Here is an 11,631-nt window from a genome sequence, read left to right on the forward strand (position 1 = left end):
TGCTCCTCTACCAGTGAGTGTCCTGCACAGTTTATTCTTCTACCATGTCTTGAGGATTGGGGTGATAATCAGATCTCTATTATATTATTATTGGGAGAATCAAAATGATAACAGTACAGGGCTATAGAGATGATGACTTTGTTGGTAAGGGCACTGGCTGCTCTTTCAGTGGTCACAAGTATGTACCCTACCTCTACCTGGAGCTCACAATCATCTGTAGCTACATGTCCATGTGATCTGACACTTTCCATAGGCATAGCTAGGCTGTTATTAAAAGTGGCAGTTTTGTAACCTGGCTAATTCCTAAATAATGAAGACAGAGACCTCTTGAATTTAATAGCAAGCTTTTAAGACTATGGTTGTGCCGGATCTTAGCTCTTCTAACCCATAAAGCTCTCTACTTCCCAGTCATAGCCTCATTTTACTTGCAGTTTGATTTTTGTCTTGACCTGCTCTTTTCCATATGTGTCTTCATTGTGAGTTCCATTGGTGACTCCTTCTCATGACTCACCTCAAGGTGACTTTCTTCTTCTACCTTCCTGGTGGCTTTTCTTCTCCTGAACCCTCACCTGCATTGTGGCCAAAACCTCTATCTCATTGTCCAGTCATTTTATGTTCAATCTTTTTTTAACCAACTAGAGATAACGTGAGAGCATTCTTTATACCACATTGATACAGGACAGTCATCAATATTGATGACATTGCCGATGTCTGGCTTGTATCAATATCTCAGGGTTCAGAAAGCAGCATTTGAACACATAGAACATAAGAACCTTCTCTAAAAGATAGCAAAATGTGACATTAACTCTTGCAAAAAGTTTTTATGTATGTGTATTTATGTGTGTATATGTGTGTGTCTGTGTTTTTGTGTGTATGTGTGTATGTGTGTTTGTAGATCAGAGGACAATTTTTAAGAGTTAGTTCTTTCCTATCATGTGCTTCCTGAAGATGATACTCAGATTATTAACATTAGCATCCAGTGCCATTACTTGTGGAATCATCTCAAAGGCACAAAATGAAATGATGATGGAGTTAATATTGCATATTAATGTTTTGGCAATATTGGGGCTCATACTAGAGCCTATATATGCTGGGCAAACTACTTTCTTCTGAGTTATAGCCCCAGTGGTACTAACTTATTAAAGTTCATACTGAGGTTATAGTGATCTGTTGGGCACCCAAACCTCACCCTATTTCCACTTATTTTTTTGAGTTTTATTGTAAAAGTATGGGGTTTTCTATGTCCAACCTTGGTTTGTACACTGACACAGAGAAATTCCTGTCTATGATAAATCAGCCAACTTGGATGTCAGCAATGGGCAGATATTCACATTGGCCTCTCACCATTCCCAAAGCTCTTTGAGAACTAGAGGTTCAGTCATGTTGTTGGTTTGTATCAATTTTTGATGATGTTCTTGATTCTCTCTCCTCTTCTATTTTTTTTTTGTCTTTTTGCCACAAATATTTCTGTTTCCCTTTATAGATATGGGACCTGTACACATGGAATTTTTAAAAAACAGGAAATTCCTGGGCCCACACCTCTGCCTTTTTAGGCTCTTTCCTGAATTACTACAAGGTTAGCTTTGACTGTGTTTTTAAAATATGGCTTCTACTTGTATTCAATAATGTCTTAGTTCTATTAAATGCTCTTTATGAGGAAACTCTGAGATGTCAGACCCTATACTGTGTGTTCTCTTGTTTCTTGAGAATATTTGTGAGTACATTGGGAGTTATGTTTCGAACTTAACACTTTACAGTTTGTTTGTGCGTGTATATATTTTTGTAGAGTGTATCCAGGCATTTGCATGTGTGTGAGTTCCTATATGTGTATGCAAGGACATATGCATGTGTACATGCATGTATGTGGTTGTGGAAGTCAGAGGATGACACTAGGTATCTTTCTGATTGCTGTGCACGTTGACCTTTGAGGCAGTCAGTCTCTCACTTTTACCTGGCTTTCTCTGTCTTGACTAGTTTAGCCAGTCAGCTTTCTCCTGGGGTCCCTTGTCTATGAGTCTTATGAGCTGGTTCTATTACCTCCTGACAGACATTTACACAATCCTGGGAACTCAAATTCTTGTTTACATAGAGTTGTTTTCCCACTAAAGCATCTTCCTAGCTCCCATTTAATATACTTGAATTCTTTGCTTAATGACTGAACCCATGAAGCTTTTCATATGACACTAGACTCTGCTTGTACTCTTATGGCATATTTGGGTTTTTTTTAGAACTAGAGGATTTACTTTCTCTCTTTCTTTAGAGACTGGGGTCCTGGTTAGTGATTGATTTATTTAGAAAAACTTAATTTGTATAAAGTAGTATGTGTGTGATTTTGTATGTGAACACAGGACCTATGGAGGACAGAAGATGGTGATAGATTCCCTGGAGCTAGAGTTAGGGATGGATGTGAGATGGAGGATGTGGGTTCTGGGAATGGAACTTGGAACCTCAGCAAAGTCAATCACTGCTATAGGCCTAGTGACATTATTTTTAGGTTCTAGGTTTTTTTTTTTTGTTTTCGTTTTGGTTTTTTTTTTTTTTTTCATTCTATTTTGGTGCTGAGGGTGAGATGCATGACATTATATGCTACTCAAACTGCTCTACTGTAGGTAATGAATTGTACCTACAGCTGCCTCTCTTTTTTTAAGGCAGCAGTCTTATCTATGACTCTGAGTGCTAAGTAAGAACATCTGAGATAGAATGGTGGTTGTCAGTCACCTGTGTGGTGTGGTTTTTTTTTTAATCTTCTTTTTCTTATAAATGTTTGTTAAAAGGTAGGAGACTAGGGAAATAATGATTTAACCAAGTTACTAAAAAACTGAGTAATGAGAATGTAATTTGCCATATAGGCTCTAAGAGTATGTGGACCATTTGTGACTAACCTGCTTTGATACCTGGCCATGGTCCTTCCCCCAGACAGATATTCCCAAGCTCAGTACAGAGGGCGAGTGGCAGAGTTTGTGTTTCTATCTGCTCAGGATTTTCTTCCTACAGGATCTGTGATTACCTTGGAAATTCTTTAAAACCATTCTGTTTGTTATCATCATCATCATCATTACTTCTGTGTTTATGTAATATGTATGTTATGTCTGTGTACATGTGTGCTTGTTAGTTATGTTATGTCTGTGTACATGTGTGTGGCATGCAGAGGCCACAGGAATGGGTCACATGTCTTGTTTTCTCACTCTTTTCCCACCAACCCATCCAGTTCATCACATGTCAAACCTTTCTGAATAAGAGCTTTTATGTGTCAGAGACATAAATCCGACTTCTTGTGATCTGAGGGTTCGATGCTCTGGCTACAGAAGGGTCAGTACAGGCAGGACAATAATAGATTTCATGCTATTTCTCTTTTCAGGGTTTATGGAAATTTGACATAGAATGCTATAATAAGTATGGAAAAATATGGGGGTGAGTAGTATGAAATTTCTTTGGAATTGACTGTCTTTAGGAAGAGAGACTCCACTTGTGCAAGGACTATAAAATGAAGCAATGCACCTCTATGTGTAAAGGTGATACCTCATGTCATGTAGGGACAGGGTTCAAAGTTCTAATTGACATGTAAACATTGCACACTGTGGTTTTTTAAAGCTTTGATGTTTCATGGACTTGAGTTCTTTTTTTATCCATTAATCATTTATGTATTCAGTTTACAAACCAGTCACTACCTCCCATGTCCTTCACAGAGTCCCCCCTCCTCCATTGTCTGAGAGTGTGTGACTTCTGGTTATCCTCCCATGCATTGACTTTTACCCAGTGTGCCCTTCTAATTTGTTTCTCCTCTGCAACCTCCTTTGCCTGATACACAATGATTTGCTTTAGTTCCCACTAATCTGCTTAGGGAAATGTTTTGTCCCAACTTCTTTCCACCCTGCCTCATTTCCCCAGAGAAGCCCACTTTTCTACACTTTAATGTGGACTTAGTATGTCATTTGACAGCAAGGGTCTGGGGGCAATGACCTCGCTAAGGGCTCAGTGAATGGTACATGCATAGCATTAAAAGAAACGGATTCCTCAGTGCAGGTACAGACTTTAATGTTGTTTGTATTTTATTTGAGATCAACATTTTCAGGGAATGGGGACCTGTGTCCTGGTGCATATATGTAGGTCAGATGATATTTTGTCAAAGTTAGTTCTCTACTTCTAGAGAACTGAATTCACGTCATCAGGCTTGGTACAGGTGCCTTCATTTGCTCAGCCTTCTCCTTAGCCCCTGCCAAGGATTTTGTTTAAAGCATGTATCAGATGACATCCTGTCCCAGTCAGTTTTCTTTGGTCCATTTTGCTTCCCCCCTCCAGGAACTATCTTTGTGAAAATCCTCAGGCAGGGTTAGGATCTCAAAACTCCTGCTGGAATGCTGACAGTCATACACAGGGCGTGTGATGGAATCCTGGCTGCAGTGAATTCAGGAGTACAGAAGACAGCCTGTGCAGCTCTCCCATTTCAATGCTTTCAAGATCCTCCTGTCCTGTCTTTCAGACTACCTGACCTAGTAGAACTAGATACAGGCACTTCAGTTGAATTCTGTGTTTTCATCTCAATATATCAAAACCAGGTGAGGTATCTTAAGACTGAGCTGTACCCAACATCAGATATTGACATATTCTATTATTCTCAAGATTAAAATCTTTGTTTTATTTTCAAGTTACTGTTTCTCTCTATAAAGCCCTGGTTGACCATGACTCCTATTATAGATCAGACTACCCTCCAAGTCATAGAGATCTATCCACCTGCCTCTAACTTGAGATCTACAATTACACTGAGTGCTTGGATTAAATGATGTCAGCAACTAGCCCCTAGGTATAACAATGTTTACATTGACATTTTTGTTTTTTGTTTTAAGATTGTATTATTTTCACTTTAAAATATTTAACATTAATATTTTGTTATTAAGTCTCTACTTTTAATGCCTTTATTTCTGCTTATATACATGTATGTGTCACTTTGTATATGACTATAAATATTCATGGAGACAAGTGATATTAGATTTCTCTGGAGCTGGTATTACAGTTGGTTGTGAGCTATCTTAGGGACCAAACTTGGGTCCTCTGCAAAAGCACATAGTGCTCTTAACTGTCTTGCCATCTCTCCAGTCCCTTGCAATATTTTAAATATGCAAAATCATAGAAAATGGTATAGGCAAGTCCTACATATATGCATGTAGACTTAACAAATTTCCCCTTGTTATTTCTCACTGTGGCACCTTTCACAGATGTTTTGTCTTTAGTGACTCATTTATTGTTGAATGACATTACCTATAGTTTTACAAAGACTCCACTATGTCTGTGATCAGAATCCCGAAGCTGAATTGGGAACCCCTGTGACTGTGTATTGTATAAGGAGATTGAGTGCCCTGAAGCATTAGGATCAAAGTCAAGGTGTGGATGTCACTTCAGAACCTATTTTATCAACTCTCTTCCCTACACAGGACATTTGATGGTCCAACTCCTCTGTTTTCCATAACACACAGAGAGATGATGAATAATGTGCTAGTGAAGGAATGCTTTTCTGTCTTCACAAACTGGCAGGTAGGTCACATTGCTTTTTTGTTAATTGATTTTTTTTTTTTTTAAACGACTTTATTTTGCAAAACAAAGATAAATGTACAGATTTTAAACATTTTTGCTTAAAATTATATATTTTTGTCAGTACTGTTTTTTCAGACATTAAAATAAATTTTACATAAAACCATGTGAATATATTCTTTAGTCAGTACTTGATTTTTTTCAAGGGCTTGACAGTATTCATTGAAAACCTACTAGTTGCAATAAGCGTAAAGTACATGCAAAACAAAACGCAACATGGAAATAGTCAAAGTCTTCTTGTTTTGTGAATATATGTATATTTTTTGTTTTCTTTATTTCTTGGACTTCATACAGTCTGTGATTTGTTTCTGGGGGAGTGCAAGCCTCTGGGGTTAGCATCCCAATATCAGTGACTGCATATTATGTCTGTACTTTTGTGACTGGGTTATCTCACTCAGGATGATCTTCTCTAGATGCAGCCATTTTCTTAAGAATTTGGTTAAGTCATTGTTTCTGGTGGCTGAGTAGTATTCCATTGTGTATATGTACCACAATTTTTGTATCCATTCGTCTTCTGAAGGACATCTGGGTTCCTTCCAGATTCTGGATATTATAAATAGAGCCGCTATGAACATTGTGGTGCATATATCTTTGTTGTGTATTAAAGTGTCTCTGGGGTATATGCCCAGAAGTGGAATAGCTGGGTCTTCAGGTAGTACTATATCCAATTTTCTGAGGTATCGCCAGACAGATTTCCAGAGTGGTTGTATTAGCTTGCAACCCCACCAACAGTGGAGAAGTGTTCCTCTTTCTCCGCAGCCTCGCCAGCATCTGCTGTCATCTGAGTTTTGGATCTTGGCCAATCTGACTGGTGTGAGGTGGAATCTTAGGGTTGTTTTGATTTGCATTTCCCTGATGGCTAAGGATGTCGAGCACTTCCTCAGATGTTTCTCGGCCATTCGGTGTTCCTCAACTGAAAATGATTTGTTTAGCTCTGTACCCCATTTTTTAATAGGGTTATTTGATTCTCTGGTGTCTAGCTTTTTGATTTCCTTGTACACCTTGGATATTAGGCCTCTATCTGATGTGGTGTTGGTAAAGATCTTTTCCCATTCTGTTGGTTGCAGTTTTGTTTTCTTGACGATGTCCTTAGCCTTACAGAAACTTTGCAATCTCATTAAGTCCCATTTGTTAATCTTTGACCTTAGAGCTTGAGCCATTGGTGTTTTGTTCAGGAAATTTTCTCCTGTGCCTATGTGTTCTAAGGTTTTCCCTACTTTCTCATCTAATAGTTTCAGTGTATCTGGTTTAATGTGGAGATCTTTAATCCACTTACACTTGAGCTTTGTACAAGGAGATAAGAAAGGGTCTATTTTCATTCTTTTGCATGTTGAGTGCCAGTTGGACCAGCACCATTTGTTGAATATGCTGTCCTTTTTCCATTGAATGTTTACTGCTCCTTTGTCAAAAATCAGGTAACCATATACATGAGGGCTCATTTCTGGATCTTTTATTCTATTCCATTGATCCACCTCCCTATTTCTGTACCAGTACCATGCAGTTTTCAGCACAATTGCCTTGTAATATAGCTTGAGGTCAGGGATAGTGATTCCCGCAGATGTTTTTTTGTTATTGAGGATGGATTTCGCTATTCTAGGTCTTTTGTTATTCCATATGAAACTGCACATTGATCTTTCCAATTCCATGAAGAACTGGGTTGGAATTTTGATGGGGATTGCATTGAATCTGTAGAATGCTTGTGGTAGGATGGCCATTTTTAAGATGTTGATCTTTCCAATCCATGAGCATGGGAGATCTTTCCATTTTCTGAGATCCTCCTCAATTTCTTTCTTTAGAGGTTTGAAGTTCTTTTCATACAGGTCCTTCACTTGCTTAGTTAGAGTCACACCAAGGTATTTCATAGATTTTGTAATGATTGTGAAGGGTACCTTTTCCCTAATTTCTTTCTCCACATGTTTGTCCTTTGAGTACAGGAAGGCTACTGATTTGTTTGAGTTAATTTTGTATCCGGCCACTTTGCTGAACTTGTTTATCAGCTGTAAAAGTTCTCTGGTGGAATTTTTGGGGTCACTCAAGTACACTATCATGTCATCGGCAAAGAGTGATGTTTTTATCTCTTCCTTTCTGATTTGTATCCCCTTGATCTCTTTTTGCTGTCTAATTGCACCAGCCAGGACTTCCAGTACTATGTTGAATAGGTAGGGGGACAGTGGGCAACCTTGTCGAGTCCCTGATTTTAGTGGGATTGCTTCAAGTTTCTCGCCATTAAGTTTGATGTTGGCTGTTGGTTTGCTGTATATTGCTTTTATTATGTTTAAATATGGGCCTTGGATTCCTGTTCTTTCCAGGACTTTTAACATGAAGGGGTGTTGGATTTTGTCGAATGCTTTCTCAGCGTCTAGTGAGATGACCATGTGATTTTGGTTTAAGTTTGTTTATATGATGGATTACATTGATGGATTCCCTTATGTTAAACCATCCCTGCATCCCAGGGATGAAGCCTACTTGGTCATGATGAATGATGGTTTTGATGTGTTCTTGGATTCAGTTTGCAAGGATTTTGTTGAGTATTTTTGCATCAATGTTCACAAGTGAGATTGGTCTGAAGTTCTCTTTTCTTGTGGGGTCTTTGTGTGGCTTAGGTATGAGGGTTATTCTAGCCTCAAAAAATGAGTTGGGTAATATTCCATCTGATTCTATCTTTTGGAATAGTTTGGCGAATATTGGTGTTATATCCCCAACAAATGTCTGATAAAATTCTGCACTGAACCCGTCTGGACCTGGGCTTTTTTTGGTTGGGAGGCTTTTGATGACTTCTTCTATTTCTTTAGGTGTTATAGGGTTATTTAGATGGTTTACTTGTTCCTGGTTAAACTTTGGGACCTTGTATCTGTCTAGGAATTCGTCCATTTCCTCCAGATTTTCCAATTTTGTGGAGTATAAGTTTTTGTAGTAGGATCTGATGATTTCTTGAATTTCCTTAGTTTCAGTTGTTATGTCACCACTTTCCTTCTGATTTTGTTAATTTGGATACTCTCTCTTTGCCCTTTAGTTAGTCTGGCTAGGGGTTTATCAATCTTGTTGATTTTCTCAAAGAACCAACTCTTTGTTTTGTTGATTTTTTCAATGGTTCTTTTTGTTTCTATTTGGTCTATTTCTGCCCTAATTTTGATTATTTCTTGCCGTCTACTCTTTTTGGGTATATCTGCTTCCTTTTGTTCTAGGGCTTTTAGCTGTGCTGTCAGGTTGCTGATGTGAGCTCTATTTAGTTTCTTTTTGGAAGCACTTTGGGCTATGAGTTTTCCTCTCAATACTGCTTTCATTGCATCCCATAGGTTTGGGTATGTTGTGTTATCGTTTTCGTTGAATTCTAGAAAGTCCTTAATTTCTTTCTTTATTTCTTATTTGACCCTGCTATCCGTTAACAGAGTGTTGTTTAGTTTCCATGTGTATGTGGGCATTTTGTTGTCTTTGTTGTTTTTATAGACCAGCCGTAGACCATGGTGATCTGAGAGGATGCATGGGAGTATTTCAATCTTCTTATATTGATGAAGGCTCGTTCTGTGTCCAATTATGTGGTCAATTTTCGAGAAGGTGCCGTGGGGTGGTGAGAAGGAGGTGTATACTTTTACTTTAAAATAGTATGTTCTGTATATATCTATTAATTCTAGTTGGTTCAAAGTCTGCTAGTTTTGCAGTGTCCTTGTTCAGTTTATGTTTCCCTGATCTGTCCATTGGTGATACTGGGGTATTAAAGTCTTCCACTATTATTGTGTGGGGTGAAATGTATTTTTTGAGCTTTAGTAGAGTTTCTTTTATGAATGTGGGTGATTTTTTATTTGGAGCATATATGTTAAGGATTGAGAGTTCCTCCTGACAGATTTCTCCAGTAATGAGTAAAAAGTGTCCTTCTTTATGTTTTTTGATAACTTTTGGTTGGAAATTTACTTTATTCGATATTAGAATAGCCACTCCAGCTTGCTTCTAGGAGCTGTTTGCTTGGAAGTTTTTTTCCCACCCTTTTACTCTGAGATAGTGTCTGTCTCTGTCTCTGAGATGAGTTTCCTGTATGCAGCAAAAGGCTGGATTTTGTTTATGTATCCAGTCTGATAGTCTATGTCTCTTTATCGGGGAGTTGAGACCAATTATTATAATAGATATCAAGGAATAATTGTTTCTGTTTACTGCCATTTTTGCTTTTTTGTGTTGAGTTGTGTCTGTGTTTTTTTCTTCTTTTAGTTTTCTTGTTTAGGAGTTTTCTTGTTTTTACTAGGCTGTATTTTCCCTCCTTGTATTGGGTTTTCCACCTATAATTCGTTGTGGTGCTGGGTTTGTGGTCAGATATTGTGTGAATTTTTATTTGTCTTGAAATATCTTTGTCTCTCCATCGATGGTGATTGATAGTTTTGCTGGGTATAGCAGCTTGGGCTGGCACTTGTGCTCTCTTAAGGAGTGCATGATGTCTGTCCAGGCTCTTCTAGCTTTCATAGTCTCTGTTGAGAAATCGGGTGTGAGTCTGATTGGTCTGCCTTCATATGTTACCTGACCTTTTTCCCTTACTGCTTTTAGTATTCTTTCTTTACTTTGGGCACTTGATGTTTTTACTATTATGTGTCGGGAGGTATTTCTTTTCTGGTCCAACCTATTTGGAGTTCTGAAGGCTTCTTTTATGCTCGTGGTCATCTCATTCTTGAGGGTAGGGAAGTTTTCTTCTATGATTTTGTTGAAGATATTTCCTGTGCCTCTTAGTTGATACTCTTCTCCCTCTTCTATTCCTATTATCCTTAGGTTCGGTCTTCTCATTGTGTCTTGTATTTCCTGGACATTTTGGGTTAGGAGCTTTTTGTTTTTTGCATCTTCTCTGGCTGTTTTGTCTATGTTTGCAATGTTGTCTTCTGCCCCTGAGATTCTCTCCTCGATCTCTTGTTATCTGTTGGAAATGCTTGCTTCTGTGACTCCTGATTTCTTTTTTTGGTGTTCTGACTCTAGGGTTATCTCTTTTAGCGTTTTCTTTATTTTGTCAATTTCTGTTTTAATTTCCCTCTTCCATTCCTTTATTTCTTTGGTTTTGTTTTCCTCTCGTTCTTTGAGTTCTTTGAGTGTTTTTGTTATTTCTTCTTTAAAAGCTTCTAAATCTTTTTGCTTTTTCTCCCTTTCTTGTTTAAGTAACTCTATCAGCATCTTGAGGCATGATTACAGGTCTGTGTCTTCTTTTTCCGGAGTGTTTGGAATTCCGATATTTGCTACTATCGGAGAGCTGGGTTCTGGTGTTGCTAGATTGTCTTGGTTTCCTTGGGATATACTCTTTCTCTTTCCTCTTGTCATTTTGTTGTCAGTGATATGTTCTTGCCTTTTCCTTGTATCTGGTCTGTGTCCCTGGTACACTTTTCGTGTGCACTCCGCAGATATCTCTGTACTCCCCGGCAGCCCTGGTTCTGGGTGGCATCTGGGCCAGGCTCCACTCTGCGTCCTGAAGTCGCCTCCGGGTGGGAACACAAGTTCCTAAGATCTGTTTCCGGTCACAGTTGCTCAGCCTATACGAGCCACCTTTCCGGCTGAGGGGTGGGCCAGGCTCCGCTCTGCGTCCTGAAGTCGTCTCCGGGTGGGAACAGAAGTTCCTAAGATCTGTTCCCGGTCACTGGATCAGGGAGGACAGGGCAGGTCAGGGCAGGGGGTGCCCTTTCCGTGTGCACACCGCAGAGATTCCTCTGCTCCCCAGCAGCCTAGGTCTCCCCCTCACCAGTTGCTCAGCCTGTACGAGCCGCCTTTCTGGCTGGCAGTTGGGCCAGGCTCTGCTCTACCTTTTGTTAATTAATTAATTAATTAATTAATTAATTGCTAATTTTACATACTGATTGGAGCTCCCCTAATTCCTTTCCTCCCAGTCTCACCCTTGCTAATTCCTCTTTTATAGCCCCCTCCCCTTCTACTCAGAGAAGCAGAAGTTCCCTCTTTGTATCACCTTGCCCTGGGACATCCAGTAGCATCAGGATGAAAAGCCTCCTCTCCAACTGAGACCCAACCAGGCAGTCTAGCTAGAGAGATGAGATCATATGTCAGGCAACCAACTCAGAGACAGCCCCA

The sequence above is a fragment of the Micromys minutus genome (genome assembly GCF_963924665.1).
Source record: "Micromys minutus genome assembly, chromosome: 29".
In the NCBI taxonomy this organism is placed as follows: Eukaryota; Metazoa; Chordata; class Mammalia; order Rodentia; family Muridae; genus Micromys; species Micromys minutus.